Raw genomic sequence first — 21,548 nt, 5'->3', positions numbered from 1 at the left:
TGAAAAGGGAATGCTTTGTTTTAAATGTGATTAAAATTACCTAGGATGGGAACCATAGCATCCAGTAGAATAGAAGTTCCTGGAGGGCAGACAATGGTTTTCCTTTTGTCTTGTAGGGTCCAGTGTTGGGCATTTTAAATCACTATAACTAACCTTTTGATATGAAACGCGTTTCCCAAAAGAAAGCTAAGCTATCTCTAAACAATCCTAACCACAATGCTGGTGATGATCAAATAATATACTTCTAAAAGGCCTCAAACCTTATAGAGAGAGGCCCTGTGACCACTGTGTACGGCCATAAGGGAGAAATCCCTTATGAAGATTTCATAGTCTCTCCTTTTATTATGTGGTTTAAATCTTGACTTCAATGCCAACTTTTAAAATGCTTCTCAGGGGCAGTAGAAGTACAGATGCATGTGTCCACCAGGCCAGTGATGATATGGGACTGAGCTCAGGACAGAGAGGAGGATGTTGCTGTAGAAATGATTATGGAAACCATGGGATCTGAGATCATAAAGAGGAGGCAGAAGGAGAAGAAATGACCCAGGATAGTGCCCTGGTGACAAGAAACTGAATTAAATTCAAGAGAAAAAAGTGAGTTATATTTAATCAATCCCATTGTCCAAACCTCTGGGTAACTGACTTTTTTTGACTGTTTTTTTTTTTCATTGAAATGTTCAGGTCTATGTAGACACTCCCTCTCCCTTATCTCTATTTTAAAACTAAAATACAGACTACTTTCCTTTTTAAACTAAATTGAATTCTCGTAGCTGGCTGGTGAATAAAGAAACAAGCTGTGGGAATCGTGAAATAATGTGGATACTAAAATTCTCTCTATGGCCTGAATTTATGAATTAACTTTTTTTCACTTGTTAAATCCTTCTAAATTTCAGAAACACAAACATTAAATGGAAAACATGTTACTTGGAAAGGAGGCTAATTGTCACCTGTAGCAAAGTTGACTTTAAGAAGAAATGTCATGGGCCTGTTAGCTGGGATTTTAGTTTTGTCCTTGCAAAACACTTACAGATGTTCTGTATTTAAGGTGAATAAAAGACTATGATTATAAAAGCATTTTATGCAAATCACATTTCTATGCTAATAAGCAAGTAGTGAGGGTGATTTTAAAAAGCAGGCCTCAAAATTACATAAAAGATAATAATTAATATATTTATTCACATTATCTTTTCATTATGCTAGAATTTATTTTTAAGTCACTTAACAGAAAAGTTCTCATAAAATGGACCTCATTAGCATTTGACCAGAATAGAGGCTGTGAATTCTGCATGTTTACATTAATAATGAAGAATTTATTATCTTTTCTCCATAATATTTACTGTCTGTATCCTTGCCCACATTTACAAATTATTTTGTTAATAGATATGGAAGGAGACTACCAAAGTTGCCACAAAAAATGGGCTAAAATGTCTATTAGAGAGTGCATATTTTTGCATAGTCTTTCTTTCCCTCCATGTACATGTTATATAGTCGCATGTTTAGGATTTTTAAAATGTAGGGCCACTAGGTGGCACCATAGTGCACAGAGTCAGGAAGACCTGAGTTCAGATTCAATTTCAGATACTACCTGCGAGCCCTTGGGCAAGTCACTTCATCCTGTTTGCCTCAGTTTCCTCATATGTATAATGAACTGAAAAAGGAAAGGGCAAACCACCCCAGGATCTTTGCCAAGAAAATCCCATATTGGGATCACAAAAGGACATGACTAAATACTGACTGAAACAACAACATATGATAAAATAGCTATCATTAAATACATTAGAAAATAAGCTAGACCTGTGACATGGTGAGGACTCACAGGTAACAGATGGACAATCCAAGTGTCCACTAGAACCTACACAATGCAAGAAGACTGAGAAGACTTCCACGCTTTTAGGTAGAGTATCTATAGAGGATCTAGAGGAAGGTAGAAGTTATAATCCCAGAGGAGAAGGTGGGTCCAGTTACAAGGAGCATGGAGGGAGAGCTCCCCAGTGATTTAGGGCATGTGTCTGTTGAGTTATTGAAGTATTTGTGACCCAAACCAATTGTCAACCTGAATTTTAAGTGATAGGAAGAGAAATAAGGTCTGAATGTATGATTTCATTGGAACAGAACTCTCAAGGGGAAGAATATCCTCCCAGTGTGATCCAGCACCTCCTCAGTAACACACGGTCCTACAAAGCTGCCTAGAGCTTTGGGACATGAAAACGATTTGCCCACAGTTACAATGCTGGTATAAGTGAGAGGCAGCACTCGAACCCAGCTCAATTTTCAGAGAACAATTTTACTTTGTGGAGACTTTTAATGGTTAACAATTAGAGATTAGACTGACACTGTAAGTCAACACTAGGACTCTTTCCCCAGGAAGAGTATAACATTTTCTCTCTGTGTGTGCATGTGTGCCTGTGTGTATGTGTGCATGTGTGTATGTGTGTTTGTATGAGCACATCTATGCATTGCAATGGGAGAGAATAGAAACCAATGTTACTTGGTTGTCTCAGAATCCACAATTTTCTGGTATAATTAAAAAAAGATCAGAATGTTTTTTTTTTTTTGTGCAATCATCAAGAACATTCATGCCAACTAGTTATGTCAGAAGAATTCCAAAGTCCTGTCCCAAGACTCTGCCTAGTGGGAACCTCTGTGTTGTATCTTTATCATGCATAGTGACATTCTCCATGAGAAAATGGGAATTCCACCCCTGATACATCTTTTTGGATGTCTTCCACACTCAGAGTAACGTGGGTCTAGAGTGGCCAGACTGTCATTTGCAGCCAGCTTTGGGATAAATGCCAGGGGGAGCCTACAACCCAACAACCTCGGCTGGCAGGACGATACTTCATCATTATTGACAATGTACTTCAGGAGCATCTGGTGAATGGAATTTGGTTTTTCTCCCCCTTTTCCCAAAGGTTTTCAGGCCCACTCCTATATTTCCAGCCCCTGTAAACAACACAAGGTGTTGCGCCATATAGGAATCTTGCCAAATGTTAACCCTCGTATATGATTAAGCCTTCCCAACTTGGAGGACGGCCTTGCAAATTTGAGCCTCTTTCCTTTTCTGCTTCCATGTACCTTTTTAAGGGTAAAAACAGCTAAAGACACATGGCTAAAATTCACTCTGTGTTTTCACAGTTGCTTAGCTGTGTCTTTAATAGAAAGAATAAAAAAAATGGACAAGGGGATATTACCATTTGCTATTCCTGTGATAACTATCAATGAGAAATGATTTATGGCCATCATGGGAGCCAGCACTGATGCTAATAATTAAGTTACTCCCTAGCATTTGAGAATACTACATATGGTGAGAGACCACTTTCTTCTATTTCGTAGCTTTTTCTTCCTCCCTCACAGGATTTTTCCTTTGTGGAGGTGGTTTTCAGAAAAAAGAGTAAGATTGAATCACTGGTACTCCTGACCTCAGGCAGTCTGGTTCTGCTGGGTCTCCATATGTTAATGGCCAGATCTTTATTGTTTAGAACTGGTATATGCCTGGGTTCCAGGTTACACACAATCTCTTTTATTTTAGGTTAATTTAGAGAGTTTTTTTTTAAAAACGTAGTGCAAATAGCAACATAATTAGAGAGATGTCCCACCACAGTGGTCAGATGACTGCAGCTGGCACCAGAAAAGCTTCACTTCCAACCCCACCTTTGACTCTTAGCAACCACAGGCAATTATTTAACCTCTCTGGGCCTCAGGTAAATGTCTAAGACTAAGTTATGGATAGGCTACAATCTACGTTTGTGGAGAGAGTTCCCTACCGATCCTTGCTCTAATGCCCATAACATTATTCTGCTAGATGCAGGCAAGGAGTCCATTGGGCATACTGAGGAAGGTTATCTTCTCTGATGCTCTGAGACCAACTCCAGACTTATGAGCAGAGCGCATTTCCTTCCTAGCGGCAAAGAATTGTCCATTTACACTCTTAGCGATTTCCCCAAATGTGAATAATTTACTTAGTGAAATATCTTGCTCTGATTCTTTTCCTTGTCATTGAGCACTATAATGAATCCCACTTATCTTTCAGCATATATAATCAATACTTTTCTTTCCAATTAGTATATATATGATGCTTTATCAGATATTTTTGAAATCATTGCTGTTTTGAGCATTAGGAAAGTTATTTTTCTAACCCCCCTCTCCTTATATTTCATGTGATTATGTATTTTGAATCTCAAACAAAATTATTTAATGAAAGAAAAGCAATAGACGACAGAGGGTTGGTGGGGGAAGAGGGTGGACTGGTCACTTAACAAGGGATTACTACTCATTGATCTCCATGCAAATTCATCAAATATAGAGAAATAACCTTGGTTTGTGGGGAGACATGGATGAGACAAGCAATATGGGAAAGGCATGATGGGAATATCCACATAGCGGAGATAGCAAACCAATCACAGTAACAGAGAACGCCAATGAGCCAAGGAGAAAGAATCTATGGTGCTAGTTCCCTGAAAGCATTGTAAGTATATTAAAAACAGAAGAGCTGAACCAATGATTGGCACCCTATCCTTCCTGTCACCATAGGTCTAACTAGGCAATCTGACACATTATTTGGATTTGAGTTGGTTTAAGTAAATACTTTTCACTTTCTGCCAAAAGTCAGTCTGTTGAATATAAAGTCTGAAGCTGAAACAATCCCTTCACAGGCTCTGGAAACATTACATTAACAAGCTAAAAAACAGACAATAGTTTAAAGAAGTAACTCTACATATAAACCACATTTTTAAAAATGCCTTCTGGTGGATCTTAATAGGTTAGAATGATAGCTAAAAGATGAGCCAAGAAGTCAAAGGATATGAACAGGCAGTTTTCAGAGGAAGAAATTAAAGATATTTATAAACATATGAAAAAATGCTCTAAATCACTGTTGATTAGAGAAATGCAAATCAAAACAACTCTGAGGTACCACATCTCACTGGTCAGAGTGGCAAAGATAACAAAACAGGAAAATGACAAATGTTGGAGGGGATGTGAAAAAAATGGAACATTAAGGCATTGCTGGTGGAGTTGTGAACTGATGCAACTATTCTGGAGAGCAATCTGGAACAATGTCCAAAGGGCTATCAATAATTTCATATTCTTTGACCCAGCAATAATACTTCTAGGGTTGTATTCCAAAGAGATTATAGAAGAAGGAGGAAGACCCACATGTACAAAAATATTTATAGCAGCTTTTTTTGTGGTGAAAAAGAATTGGAAATTAAGGGGGTGCCCATCAATTGGGGAATGGCTGAACAAGTTGTGGTATATGCATGTTATGGAATACTATTGTGCTATAAGAAACAAGGAGCGGATGGACTTCATATTTACCTGGAGAGGCTCATATGGACTTATGCTGAGTGAGAAGAGTAGAACCAGGAGAAATCTGTACACAATTACAGACACAAGGTATGTGTGATGACCAACTTTGATAGACTGCACTCTTCTCAGCAATGCAGGGTTATAAGTCAACCCCAAAACACTCACGATGGAGAGAGATGTCTACATCCAGAGAAAGAACTAGAAAGAACAGAATTTGAATGCAGATTGAAGCAAACTGCCTGCTCTCTTTCTTTTTCTTGTTTGGTTTTGTTTCCTCTTTCCCATTGTTCATTCCATCTGATACAATCCTTCTTTATAACCTGACTAAGATCTAATGTGAAAGTATTTGCAGATCCTATACTTGATTGTATGCCACCATGGGGGGGTGTGTGGCACAGAGGGGATAGAGGGGGAGAAAATTTGAAAGTCAAGGAATTGTGGAACTGAATCTTGTAAACTAAAAGTAAACAAACAAATTAATAAAGACAAAAAATAAAAAAAAAATAAAAGATGAGCCAAGATTCAGCAGCTTTCCCCAAGAAATAAATCTAGGGACTCAGGAGACATATCAATGGTCCAACTGCTTATAAAAAGGCTCTAGTATCGTTATTGGTAGGGACTTCTCTCAGCATAAATTAAGGCCTTCAGTTCAAAAATAAGACCTTGGCACTAGGCATATGTCTAGACAAATCTCCCATGTTCAAAAGGCATTAGGTGATTTTTTTAAAGCAAGTGGGGTTAAATAACTTGTTCAAGGTTACACGGACAGTTATTTCTGGGTGTAGTACTAAGTATCAGAGCCTGGATTCGATCCCAGGTCATCCCAACTCTGGGGCCAGTGCTCCCACTCGCTGAGCCACCTGGCCGCCCCAATTAAGTGATTTTTAGAAGTAGCCACTATTCTGTTTAAAGGTTGTGGGGAAAAATTGTAAGGAGGCCTATGGTGTCTAAGGAAAACTCATTCTTTCTTCCAAGTCTACACTGTCAATTCAGAAATATGTGATCGAAGAAGAGAGAGAGAATGGATGGGTTTTTTGTGGGTTTCATATTGTGAACTATAGAGACTGACTTTTCAATTATTATTTGTATAAATATGTTCTTTCCAGACTCTGCAGAAAGGGACCCTGTGGAGTCAAGGATGACCCTAACCACTTCAAGGCTCTACCTGCCTTTGCCGTGAGTGTTATCTTCATTTCCATTTCCATTTTCATTTTTTTCTTTCAAGATGATTGCAACCTTATTTAATGAAATATTTCACTAAAAAATAACTATCCATTTGGTAGTTGAATTTCTGAAACAAAAATGAAACAACTATACTTCTTAGGTATATGGTCTACAGGATGAATGTGAAAAAAGGCAATGTGTACTGCCATCTGTAAGAGGTCACATCAAAGCTGCTGAACAGTAAACATTCTAAATCGGGCACAGCCTCTTAAACTGGGGTCTGTGAATCGGTTTAAAGATATTTTGAAAACTATATTCCAATATAATTAATTTCCTTTGCAGTCCTGTATATCTTATTTTATACATTTAAAAGCATGTTACTGAAAAGGAGTTCACAGACTTCACCAGACTGCCAGATGGCTCCATCTCTCTCTCTCTCTCTGTCTGTCTGTCTCTCTCTCCCTCTCTCTGTCTCTGTCTTTCCCTTCCTCCTCCCCCTTCACATACACACTAAGAATATGAACTCTGAATGAAATATATTTGTGAGGTCTACTTAATTACTATCTTGATTCTAGAAAATCAGGATACAAAAGAAGCTAACCTGCTTTCAGAGGGTGAAATAAAAATTATTAGCATCTAAAATGTCTGATCCAAGATTTGAATGCTCTAAGTTGAAACATGGTTAAGTGAAATAGTAAAATACATTTTAGTTAAACACAACTCTTAATTATCTCTTTTCTTTAGTAGGACGAACAATTGATTTAGAATTAGAAGATATGGAGTCGATGTTCTCCCTGATACATCTCTTACCCAAAAGGCATTATCACACAACTCAGAACATCACTGCTTTCTCTTTCTGCCTCTGGTTTCTCTTCTCCAATCTCTCCTCCAGATAGCTACAGAGGTGATAGTGCTAAGGTCCGAATCTGGGTCACTGCCTAGCTCAATAGACTACAGTGACTCCGTTTCCTCTAGGATCATAGACACATTTCTCTGTCTGATATTTAGAGTCCTTTACAACCAGGGCCAGAACAGGCTGTTACAGTTTTGTCTTCCTATCCTTAGAGACACTAGCGGGAGATATTTCATAAATATTTATTGATAGCATGACTGTGCAACCTTGAGTAATTTCCTTATTTGTAAAATGAAAGGGGTTGGATCTAATGTTCTCTAATAAGCCAAGCAGTGAAAGTTCAACTTCCCAACCTTCACAATCTTTTTTACCTTGAAATCTGCCTCCTCTAGACCTGATAGAGAGACTTTATACTTGTCTAATACACATTCTATATTATTGTATATTATAGTGTATCAGCAATGCCATATTCACAATGCCTATAGAGATTACAAATATGCTGATATAATTATCCATCACAAAATACGTCAGGTTTGCCATTTGGGGAAATAAACTAGAAAATTTATTAAGATACCAAAAGACTGAGTCCCAAAACCAGAAAGTGAAAGCCATCAGAGTAGTGATGATATTGGCACAGGTAGATAAAGTAGAAAGCACCCACATTTTCAAGCCTTTAAAACAGAACAGGCTACCTCAGGCAAAGGTCCTCCTCTCCCCACTCACAGCAACCACCCAGCATCCTGGAAGAGCGCTCCCAGCAGCTCTGGCCCCTGGCAGTCCTCAGCAGGAGTCCTCAGCAGAAAGTCCTGCTCCCAGCAGCTCCAGCCCCTGGCGGTGCTCAGCAGGGGTCCTAACTCAAAAAAAAAAAAAAAGGCAACCGCCGCCAACTGCCAACCGCAGGACCGTTAGCTCGGCTTTTCACTTTCTCTTGCTCTGCTATGTCAGCACGTCCATGGGGCATGGGAGATCTTTAAATCCCATAACCCTTACATATAGTTAACAGTATTTGTATCTGATTTACCCATTACATTGTAAATTCCATGAAGCAGGGACTATGGCTAAATTCACTTGTTTCTGGTTTTTTGTTCCTTGTCTCCCATACTGCTTTACATACTCCAGACACCTAATAAATGACTGTTCAATCTACTTGGGTGACTTTCGGTATAAGTACTATGATCCTATGAAACTAAGCTATTTTAGTTTCGTTTTCTAAAAATTCTTTTGAATGTTCAAATTCTTATCATGTTAACCAAATACAATTACTTTTTTTTGTATAGCCTCACAATTGTTTCAACAAGATCAGCCATTGCAATGACTCAATGTTTCTGCTAAAGTTTGCTGGTTCACAGAAACTAGTTTAGTAATTACCACATGGAAAATTTTTTCCTAAGCACTAATTTCAACAAATATTGCTTTAACTTATCAGAATTTTCCATTATTGTGTTTTCAGGTAAAACGTTAACTTGCTACTCACACACAATGGGGGTGTGAATCCTTTTGTATTGGGAACAGAGTAAATTGTGCAAAACAGCATTGTCTCTCATTCAAATGAAAATGACAAAAATGGTCTTAGGGCTAATGGCATCTTAAACTGATCTGCACACTGCTCTCCCATTCTGGAGTTAATTACTTCTAAGGAAGGATTTATTAACTTTAATCTCTTTTAAAAAACATATACCTGCCCATATTTACTTAGCCAAGTTATATAACAATATCCTTTGTTAGAAATGAAAAATTAGCTAAGGTCACACATCCACATCTTGATCTATGGATCATACATTTCTCCAAAAAGAGGAGGTTAGCCAAAGATAGTCCTCATTCTTTTTTGGTACTCACACAGTGTTAAAAGAATAGAAGAAAGTCTCCTAACTTGTGGAGGAAATCCCCTGCGAATTGTAGGAGATGTGAATGTGAGCCACATGGGATGGGAAGGCATGGAAGGGTTGTAATATGGAAGTACACATGTCAATGGGCACCACTGGAAAAAAACACATTATTGAGATCATGGATCCATCAGAGCACTGGGGAAGGGGGCATGTATATTTGTTATATGTATGTAGAAAACACTTTATGTAGCAGAGAAAACAAGAGAGAAACCGAGGAAGGGAAAATGGTGGAAATTAGAGACAGAAGATCATCTTATAGAGAGAGCATTATGTCTTTTCCTTTGAGTTGATTTCTTACTCAACTGTTTAAAAAAGTGACCTGTCAGCTCAGCCAGTAGGAGTAATAAGTGAGCATACATTTGCTTTGCCAGTTGTACATTTCTAATGAAGCTTAGCTGGGTAAACATATACTTTAACTACTTGTCAGAATGTCCAAAGAACTCGGCTTCCTGGTGCATTGGCCATTAAGATATGTATCCTTTCTCCAGGGTGGTTTTAACTTTGGAAAATAACAATTCCACGACTGAAATTGCATTGTAACTGACATGCTAAATTATGAAACTGGATTTCTCTAATTCAAATGGCAAAGGTTTCTTTCTACCTTTAATGAAGGAAGAAAAAAAAAGTCCTACTCAGTTGGCAAGTTCTTTAATCTGAAAAGTAAACAGACTTTACTAGTTTAATAATTTCTGCTCCAAAATCACTCTTTTCATTACCCATGTTTGATTTGCATAGGCAAAGTCTCATGTGGCTTGTCCAGAAATGAAGTCATTTGCTCTAAAATGTATTGCAGATGGATTTTCTAAGTGGGACAGTCTCTGGTGCTTTAAAAAAATGAAAAAAAATTCACCACTTTAGTTAAAGAATTTCTTCTCTCTATAGCCCTAGTTACTTTCCCTAGTTACACACATTTGTGTGATGTATTGGTGAAATGAAGTCTTTCAAGAGGAAATATTGTCTCATTACGGGGCCAACAATACCTAATGAATGTGCTTGATTTATTCGAAAAGGTAAATAGAAATGTAGAACAAGATGGATGACTATAAACTGACCATTTGGGGGCATCTGTTCACTTTGGGAAAGATCTCAAAATCCCACATTAAATTCTGATTTCTGGTGCCCTCTTAAGTTGACAAATAGAATTATTCCAGTAGAACTTTTGCTAGAAAAGGAAAAAAAAATGGACTCATATTTATCTACCACCTTTTTAGCTTAATATTTTATAGAAATATGAAATCTTGCTTTGGGAAGTGAAAGTTATATGGAATATAATAATTAATTCATCACAAAAGAACATGATGAGGAATGTGAAAAACACAAACATCAAAAAATCATTTGTAATATTCACATTGCTGTTCAAAGAAAAGGCAACCAATATGTGTCAGATGCTATTAAAAAGATGTACATAATATAATTTAGGGCATTAGGATCACTTTGGAATGCAGGAGATTGACCTAATCATGAGGGAATAATTATTACAATCCCAGTTATGGTCAATAAATCCAGAGCCCATATGACTGAACTGTAAGATTGTCTTATTCACTTTTTTGCTTTTCTCCATCTAATCACAGGTCCTTGCCATAACACCATGATGTATGGTTAATGACAAGGGTTCAGGAATGAGAGGTATATAAACATTAAGCTTAAGAAATTTTGCTCTATTGAAAAGGGTGGCCCATGTACTATATACACGTAACTTCTTGTTATTCAAAGAAAATAATAAAAGATCAGATCGATATTGAGCTCTGTGTGTTTAGAAGGCCCCATTCTCTGGCCCCTGGAATTACTCTTTTCAATTCGTCTTCCATTGTTACCCAACTCTTTCCATCCATCAGGGCAGTTTTCATGTTGAAAGCAAAGAGCTCACAATTAGAAACTGTTCCAACAACCTGGCATGGAGATCATTACAGGACTATCAAATGTTTGGCCATTTCTCACAAGCAGGTTGACTATAAATGAACGACAGTCTTGTTGAAGGAAATGAAAGGCTTTGTTTTTTAAATAAACCTCACAAAAAGATATTTGGGATTTTGCTACATTTTTGTGAAGTTAAGAAAATAAACAGAAACAGGCCGAATGCATTGGAGTTGGGCAGCTCTGGGTGCGTGTCCCCTAACCTCTCAGGGGGCTACCCAGCTCTGTAAGATTCGAAGTGAGAGATGTGAATACGCTTCTGTAGTGAGAGTTGCCATATTGGAAGTTCCAATGATGATGAAGTCTGGCATCTGTGAGCATCTGTTGGCAATACACACTTCACTGCACTCCCTCCCTCCCTTCCCTCTCCCAAACACCTAGAAGAATATTGTGGAACAATGTGAAAAATATTGGACCTGGAAGGAGAAAAACGTCAGTGTGATTTCTTGGTGATCGACTTACTAGTTGTGTGACCCTGGGCAAGTTACTTAACCATTCCCAGCGTCAGTGTTTGCATCTATAAAGTAAGTATAAAAAGAGCGTCAATTTCATAGCATGATGATTCCGTAGCCTCATTATAAGAATCGATATATGTAAAATACATTGTAAACCTTAAAGGACTTGGTAATTCTCATCTATCATTGTTCTTTTAATTCTATTATGGTTTAACAATCCAGCAATGTGCTTTGGAAAAAAGTCTTTAATATGTGTGTATGTATACAGATAGACAGATAGAGATACACACTTATGTCATATGGCAATAACAACAGAAATACCAAGTATTTCTACAGCACTGAGGTTTGCAAAGTACTTTACAAACGTTATATTCTCACAACAACCTGGGGGGGGTGCTCTGATTATCCCCATTTTACAGGTGAAGAGACTGAGACAGAGAGAGGTAAAGTGACTGCCCAGAACACAGAGCTAGTATGTGTCTGAGGCCAGATTTGGACTCAGGTCTTCTAGGCTCCAGGTCCAGGACTCAATTAAAAAAAGTGAGTGAATGAATGGATGAAAGGTTTATTACTTGCTATTCACTCTTCAAGTCTAGTTCTTTGTTGTACTTATGGTTCAAATTGTCAAATGTGCTTAAGGCATGACGATTTTAAGAGCACAGTCAGAAAGAGGGCCACCTTCAGAGCTGTTATGGGTTTAGAATCACAGGGGACTTTGAACACAAATTTTCCCATCTTATCTCCCACAGCATCAAGATTGAAACATGGTGAACCTATGAATGGATATTGGCCATCACCCAAGGCAGCTAGGTGGTACAGTGGACAGAGCTGGGACCTGGAATCAGGGAGACTCATCTTCCTATGTTCAAAATCAACCTTAGACACTTAAGAACTGTATGACGCTGCCTCAGTTTCCTCATCTGTAAAATGAGCTGGAGAAGGAAATGGCCCACCATGCCAGTATCTCTGCCAAGACCACCCCAAATGGGGGCACGAAGAGTTGAATAAAACTGAAAAATGACCAAACAGTAGTGTCTCCTGAGGTCCGTTAAGGGAAGGATCCTGATTCCTTGAATCTTTTTTTGACTTGTAACTGTTCTGGAGAGTTAACAGCTGAAGACAATGTTATGGAAATAACAATCCTGCCTTTTTTATGCTGTTTCCCTGATGGACTTTTGATAGCACTGGTGTCAGAGCAACAGAATCACCTGATGGAAGAGGAAGGGACCTTCCCAAACATCTGGGACCCAGTCACAATTGAAAGCTAAACAAATGTACTCTTAAAGAGACAGGCAAATCACAGAAGCAAAGAGGGGATTGCACGTGCAGATTGAGCACTTAGCAGCCTAAAGATTCCTAAAATCTGAAAGGAGACTTAGAAGCTGCCACCTTACAGCTTTTCCTTTTACAACTGAGGAAAGTGAGACATAGGCCAGGCAGCTTCCTGATGGGCACAATCAGTCAAATAGCAAAGTTGGGATTCAAACCCCACATTTCTGATTTCAAACCTAGCATTCTTTTCTGCTGAATCATTTGATAATGTAGATGATATAATTCTATTCTATTCAATTCCATTGAATTAAATTAGATTCAATTCATCTCAGTGCTCCATAGCTCTCTGGAAGTTGATCTATGAGTCCAACATAGTCAATACGGAGCCGGCATGGGAGTCAATAGGAGTGGCAGGAGCCCTGAGCTTGGTGTGCAGACAAAGCCGAGTCTGAATCCACCTTCTGGCGTGTGACAGCATGTCTTTGTTAAACCTCAGTTTCCCCACATGCAAAGTGAAGATAATAATCCTTGTTCTTACTGTCTCACAAGATAACTGTAGGATCGAATGAGAGGAAATGGGTAATCCCCCACAAACTTCCAAGCTCTCCATCAACATCAGCTACTTTCACTGAGCAGTCATCATCATGCTCATCAAAGTCTACACCTGTGGGGATTTGTTCCAGGACATCTGTCCACAGCCTCTCACCCCTCAATTATGGAATAGAAAACGTCTATATTTCCATAGGCTCTGTGCTGCTGTCTTCTCACCTTTGCTACTTTTAACAACATTCTATCATCAACGTGTACTTTGGACTTCTCTTGGTTTAATTTATGGTGCTAATACACAAATAGTAAAAGAGGAAAAATCGTGAAATCTTGGTTAGGAAAGTTGCAATAAAAATATTTTGATTTCTATGGCATCTGCATCTAAATGTGCCATTAGGTTTGAGCTTGAAAGAAAGAATTACAAATCTATGACCATTACTCCTTACTTCCTTCCTTCCTTTCCTCTTCCCTCTCTCCCTCCTTCTCTCTTACTATTCTTCTCCCCCCTTCCCTCCCTCTCTCCTTCCCCTTCTTCCTTCCTTCCAGAGTGGAATGCCTAGATACAAAATTAAAAAGCTTGACAAAGAGAATTTCTAGCTTTTCAGAACTCTGCATGTTGAGTATTTATGGTTTTGCTCAGAGAAATGTTTTTTTCAATCTATTTATAAATGTTGAGAGATAGGGAAGACAATGTAATACGTGTAACGTCGGCCTTAGAGGCATGAAGAACTGGGTTCATCTTCTATCTCTGACTCATACTAGCTGTATGACCAATGCAAGTATGTGTTTATATATGTACATATGAATATATGAGTCATATATGTTTGTTTATAAATTATATGTTTGTATATATAGGATACCCATATAAGCATATATGTATGTATATGTGTGTATGCATTCCTTATCTCTACATAACTATGCTCCAATGGAGAATTCTTTTTTCTTGCTATAGGAAATCGCAATTGAACATCTAATTATTTATCACTGCAAACTGATTTCCAGGAGGGTGGCCGAATTATTTTTGTAGTTGTTCTGCTAATAGACATGAAACCTCTTACTACCTTGCACAGCATCCAAGTGAAAATTGAGTTCCACTGGGTTTTGCTTTTAGCTGAAGCCATTTTCCATGTGTGTATTTTCTGTCAATTGATTGCATCAAAAAAAGCAGTGTGGCCCCCAGAGATTTGATGAAAGGAGATATGTGTTGATGGCTATTCTTCACAGGTGTGTGGCAGTGCACATGTTAGCTGGGTATTTTAGCACCATGCCCCAGAAGAAGGGAATGTTCAAAAGGATGTGGGCATGCTTCCCTTAGGACTTTGTTCTCAGATTGGCATGCTGCTTAGGACCCATCCTTTTCCTCCATGAATTTCTTTCTACATTTCTTTGACTAGAATGTCAATCTCACTCACATGTTGTGAACACTTATTTTTCCTTTATTGTTTTGTTAGTTTTCATGTTAATTCTCTTTTCCTTCCTTATCTGACATTTCTGAGAAGAAAAATGAAATGAACTCTATGGCCTGATGGAGGTAGGCAAATGAACAAGAGTAGAAGAAATAACATTGTCACGTAGGAAATGGGTCATGGTTTTAGAGCTGGGAGGGTTTTGAAATTCAACTAGCTGGAATTTGAGTTAGGGTTTATTCATTTTTCAAGTGAGGTAGCTGAGAATTAAGGATTACCTTAAGTGGGAAAGAGCAGAAACCGTGTTCAGACCCAGTTGCTCTGCCCCCATGAGGATCCACAAGTTGGTGCTGTCGATGGGCAGGGCTTTTTATGCCTTTGGCTGATTAATGGTCCAAGTTTATGCTTTTTCTGGATGTCGACTGGTGTTAATACTTAAGCATTCATGAGTATGTGCATATGGGTGCATGTGTAAAAGCCATAACATCAGCTTTTCATTCTTATTAATAATGAAGTATTTTACACACTGGAATTAGTCTAGCTATCAAATAGAAGAGTGTCATCTTAGCTGATGTGAATTCTTATGTAGAACAGTAACTATCATAGGACACATGGGGCTTTGACCCAGGCCCTTAACATCCTAGGGAGTACCTTCCCCTCCCTCCCAACAAAGGCTTGCATCCATACTTCCTCTCCACGTCGACTGTTATTCCTTTATCTTCCTTCTGAGCGCCCCTGAGTCATAGCAAACCCTCTGGGAGATGGGCTCCTCATCCCAGAGCCTATAGGAGGCCTGCCCTCCCGCTGCCTTCTCCATCCATGGTGCTGTCAATGGAATTTGCCTCAGGTGTAGTTTGAGCTAGGTGAAGCCCTATTCAGATTCGTTTTCACAAAGGGAGACTATACTACCCATATCTTGTTCTTTCACAAAGGAGAATTGTTTCTTCTTCTTGGAATGTAAACCTTTCTTTCATTTGCTATGATGGATTTTTAAAGTTGGAAGAAAAAAACCCCTTTTTTTTTCTCTTTGTTGTACAACTTTGACCCTCCAATAAGCTGGCTGCTTATTGGCTGCCTTTCCTTTTCTTCACCAGGGTCAATGTAATAATCCAAAGCAAAATGTCAGAATCCTGCCCTTCCCTGCAGAGTCTGTTCATTTGGTAGCTGATCAGGAAGAAAAAAAGCCAAGTGCTTGGGGACTGGAAATGGAAGCTTTACAAGAATTGTGTGCAAACTGTCCGGGAACATTTGAAAGTGAACAAGCAGCAGTCACTTTATTAATTGTCCTAAATGGTATGGTTTACACAGCAAAATCAGTGTCAAAGACATCTCTCCTGCTCATTCTGATGGGAATGAAAGCTTGTGTGTGACAGATGCTGGAAAAATGACATTGTTTCTTAAACCTTTCTAAAAATCTTAGGTTTTTAGTACTGAGAGTCTATTTTTAATCTTTTAACAATTATGAAAAAATGTCAATTTCTATAAATGATGATGATGATTCATTTTTTCCCAGTCAGGATATTTTCAGATAGTTTTCTGAATTTGAAATGTTTAATATCAGAAATATGCAATTTGTGTGAGGAGGAGAGTTTTTTTTTAAACTAAGTTAATGGATGAGTTTTCCTCTTCACTGCTTCCCGTGTAAATCTAATTATTGTGTTTTTCACTGAGCGTTCTTCTGGCTGAACCAGGGCTCTTTGCACCCTCTTTTAAGCAACCAAACACACTTCCTTCCCTTATTAAGACCTCCTCTGCCCACAAAAGGTCCAACTTTAACAAAGTACAGATTTCACAACTACTGCTGTATAACAAACGTCAGATATTATTTCATAAATGTCTGTTTTTGTAACGTATTTCTGTTATGATATTTACTTGGGATGGGCAGAATCACAGTCTTTGTGAATTCATTTACATCCTAGCTCACATTGGCTTTGTCCATTTTGTGTTATAGGTTCTAAGAGGGTGGGATCCTGTCTAATATTCCTTGAATGTCCCCGTGTACTAGAAACAAATAGGAATTGTAACCATGTTGATGGAGGAAGAGGAGAAGGAGAAATGTGGGGAAAAAGAGAAGAAACAGGATGAGGGAGAAGGAAGATGAGGAAAGGGAAGAAACAGTGAAAGACAGGAAGAAGCTCAAGAAGGGGAAGAAAAGGACAAAGATAAGTATAAGGAAGAAGATGAGAAGCAGCAGCAAGAAAAATGAATGGAGGAGGGGAAAGCTGAAGGGAGGAGGAGACAAGAAGAAGATGAGCTGATATTGATGAGGTATCTAAGAGAATCCGAAGACTTTTTTGCTAGAATTTCTTCCTTCACTTTTTTGGTAATCAAGATATGTGTTTATTCACACACCTAATTGGCCCCAAATGTTCACACAGACTATACGTGGCAGAGCTTTCCAAATTTGGAGTGATCTGATCAGCCACAGTCAGACACACTGAAACTTGACTGTAGCATAGTGATGTCACTTTGGTCTTCTTCGAGAATGAAGGACAATAATCAACGTTATGATGTTGTGTGTTGTGTTGTTATGTTGTGTGTGGTATTGTGGGAGAAGAGGTGATGTGATGTGATGCTATGTTTCCCCTCAAAGTGTTAAGCATTCCTCCTCTCCATCCAATATAATTACTGAAAGTATTGAAATGGTGTCCAAAGTAACCTGAACCAAATTTTGGCTGTTTCCACTTTCTCTTTCCATTATTCCCAGGCATTGAAGGAAGATTTGGTTTTGGGGGAAGCTTTTATAGCTATAGGTTATGGCAATATTTTAAAATAACCCTATTCTGTCTCTCCTGAGCTGTATCAAAGATGTAGTTACCGGAATTCCACCTCATCACTGGGGATTTGAAATGAATTTCCTTGTTGAAGGCAGTCAATGATCTGCTGGCTAATTAACAAGGTACACGATCTCCTCCTAGAAGCTGGGCCATTCTCTTGTGCCTTCTCTGACTCACCCCTACATATAGAGTTCTTCCCAAACCTCATCACAAGCTGCCTGCCTACCATTTTTTCAATCAGGTCTGACATGTCAGGGCTGTTTTTCAGAGCCACACAGAATACAAAATACCTGTAGATCCAGACAGTAAATGAGTTGGAAGTTAAATTATCCAGAGTGTTTGTGGAGAAGGAGCAAATGTAGCATCCTGGCACCTTTTGTTTACTGATTGGATGCCAACAAGGTTACTATTGGGAACCCGGAGCTCCGTCAGCCAATAGCAGCAAGGATGCTCTGGTTGCCTGCTGAGACTGAAGTTGGCATTAGCATTCTCCCAGCACCCCAAATATGCCATTCGTAGCTTTTCATTCAGAACACTAATTACAGAGAATAATTCTAGGTTTTAGTTCTCAAAAGAACCCTTCATGTTATGGGGGACCGCGGGACTGCTCAGTTCATATGTCAACCCTAATTAAAACCTATCTCAGAATTCATTAAAACCTGGCTCCACTGTTTAACATCTTTTAAAGCAGAGCACCTTTGGATGAAAAACACTGCACCCTCCATTTTTTTAACCTTTTTTTCAGTTTTACTTGTTAATTAATAGAAACCATTAATTTGGAGGGCTGTATTCAGAATGGAATGAAAGGTAGCCTTTAAAGATCTTCTATGGGAGAGGCAAGGGAATGGAAAAAAATACTTATTGCAAAAGTCCTGAATTGACATGATTGGGTGTTTACCAGGTATCATTAAGGCTGTAGCTACCAGCAAAAATCTGATATATGCAACAAGGGGAAAAAAATTCTTTTCGAATGCTGGATAAAAGCAGGGTTTTATTGGTTGAAAATGTGCAGAATAAAAACCCACACTTCCTGACTTTGTACCAGTCAAAGGAGAAATGTCACTGCTACTTTTGCCATGATTTTGGTCCGCTTCATTTGTTTTGGTCCATGCCCAAGATGTTATTAATGGGGAGAACTTCCTCTAGCAGTGGAGATCAGGACCTTTCTTGCAATTTAAAGCATCAGTCTTAGTGACTTGCCTCAGGCAGGCATCAAGAGATTGTGACTTGGTGGAGGCTAAACACTAGTAATACAGTGCATAGAGTCCAGAAGGCTCATCTCAATCCCAACCTCAGACACTCACTAGATGGTTACTCTGGGCAAGTCACTTAGCTCTGTTTTCCTCCGTTTCTTCATCTGTAAAATGAGAAAGAAAAATCATTCCAGGGTCTTTGCCAAGAAACCCCCAAATGGGGTCACAAAGAGTCAGATACAACTGAAAAAATGACTGAACAACCAAATAGCCACTCTGTGTCAGAGGTGGGATTTAAACCTGGGTTTTCTTGACTCCTCAGTCTACCCTATTCATTATGCCATAGCATCTCATTTCCATTCAAGGTGGGAAAAAGTGTGCTGACCTAGAGCCCTCTAACTTCCTGTTCCACCTGAACTAAAATGGTCTGATTTGATTCATCTTATGTGATAGGGGGCAGAGAAAGCTGAGATGAACTTCACCATGGCACGTATACCTTTTGTAATGAACTCTGTGTTTGTCTTTGGGGGGGGTATGAAAAATAGCCACACGAATAGGGAACAATGGATGTGGGGGGGGGGGGTGGCGGTACGTGTTGTGAGATAGAATCCAGACAATGATTGTGTGGATCCTTTGGGATATTTGAGCATGCCGGAGCAAGAGAGTTAAAAACTTGTTATATTTTTTGTATCCTATAGAATATTTCATTTTTATAAGTCAGAATGAATGGGAATCTATGCCCTTGTTTAATAGATGAGCATTCTGGCTGCTGGGCACAGTAACAAGGAAGAAAATATTCAGCTGTATAAGAACGTGGAGAATAGAACTATATTCTTCCTGGGAGGTGCTTCTGGGCCCTCAGGAAAGCTGGTGGGAGAACCTGTCATGATTTACTATGAGGATGAGAAGGAGATGAGGAAGGGCTGTACTTCTGACCCATTCGCTGTGAGCAAAAGCCCTAAGCTCGGGAGTGGTGCAGCCCCTGCCAGGGTCTACACTCTGTGAGAACAATGGAGCAGATATTAGGATTGGCCAAAGGGTCCAATGAGATTAGTCTTGTAGACTTGAACTTGGAAGTGAGAGGATGAGGAAGGTTGGCATCTCCCAACTTTGCCTTTCAGTGAGCAGGGCTCTATGTCCACAGAAATAAGGATTTCATCCATGATTACTATGTGCCAGAAATCGTACTAAGCATGTTATACATATTATCTCATGTTATCATCAAACAACATTGAGAAATAGGTGCTGTTATGATCCCCGTTTTACAACTGATAAAACCGAGGCAGACAGAAGTTAAGTGACTTGCCCAGAGTTACACAGCTAGTAAGCAGGTGAGGTCAGCCTTGATTTGTATTTGAACTCAGGCATTCTAGACTTCCATGGAGATTGATTTTTTAAACAACTCTTCCCAACTTTGGTATATGGCAAAAAAAGGAGGCTCCCAATGGAGATGGAGAAGACCCAGCCATGTGTAAAACATTTGCTCTTCCTCATCTCTGCATCTGAGAACCATCCGCTGCTTCTCCCCATGTCAGACCACTGCTGGAGTCCACAGCTGGTGTTCTCAGTCTCAAAGTCACCTTATGTAAAGTTGAATTCCGTTTGTGTGAACTTGTCTGTGTTGTGGCGAATCTGCCATTAGAATGTAAGCTGCTAGGGTGGCCAGGTAGCACAGCAAGTAAGAGCACCGGCTCCAGTGTTAGGATGACCTGGAGATCGAAACCCGGGCTCAGACACTTAGCACCCACCCAGAAACACCTGGCCGTGTAACCTTGAGCAACTTACTTAACCCCAATTGCTTAGGGGCAGCCAGGTGGTTCAGTGAGTAAGAGCACCGGCCCCAGTGTTGGGATGACCTGGATCAAATCCGGGTTCAGATACTCAGCACCATACCCAGAAATAACTGGCCGTGTAACCTTGAGCAAGTTACTTAACCCTGATTGCTTAAAAAAAAAAAGAATGTAATCTGCTTGAGGGCAGGAATGGATGTGTGTTGGTTTGGTTGCTGTCTTTATGTCCTCAACATAGTGATTTGCTGGTTTTAAGGGATTAATACACATTTGTTGCATGGGATTGGAGAGAATGATGACTTTTTATCTCCTCCTTGAGCCGAGTCAGCTTCTATTCTAAATTCTCCTCTCAAGTAGAAATTGGGCTACTTTTTCTGGGAAACCATGAGTAGAACTTCTCTGCCATATCTGGACAGACCCCAATTAATCTCAGTTGCATCAGCTGCTAAGGTATGGGATCCAATGTCTTAAGAGGCCAATCACTGATTTTCACAAATGTCCAAACAATTCCTCTGTGTCATACATGGGCAGATATCATATCTCATGGGGCTAAAGAACATGATTTTTGTATCTTTCTTTGTCCCTTCTCACCAAAGCAGACTTCCACTCATCCCAGCAAGCATTATTTTCTTTTCAATGCTTTATATTTACTGAGCTCTAGCAGCAAATTAAGTGTAAATTTGACAGTGAAGGTGGCCATCAGGTTATTTTAATAATTGGAAAGCTGATTAGTAAATATTCATTAGATTATCATTAGAACAAGACAGTCCTATTCATCTTTCTTTTATTCACTGGCATGTACTCCCAAGTTAAAGAGCTGTGAATTTTTCTCTTACTTAAAGATTCTGTCTTGGATCACACAATAAATATGAATAACTGACATTTAAAGAGTGATTTGAAATTTGCGAAGGGATTCGTGTATATTATTGCTTCATGACAACTGCTGGTATGACTGCTCTCATTTCATACATAAGGAACCTAAGGC

Source organism: Petaurus breviceps, unplaced genomic scaffold (assembly GCF_028583685.1).
Source record: "Petaurus breviceps papuanus isolate PSGF00001 unplaced genomic scaffold, PetGlider_PUasm1.0 208, whole genome shotgun sequence".
Lineage (NCBI taxonomy): Eukaryota > Metazoa > Chordata > Mammalia > Diprotodontia > Petauridae > Petaurus > Petaurus breviceps.
This window is presented reverse-complemented; position numbering follows the sequence as displayed.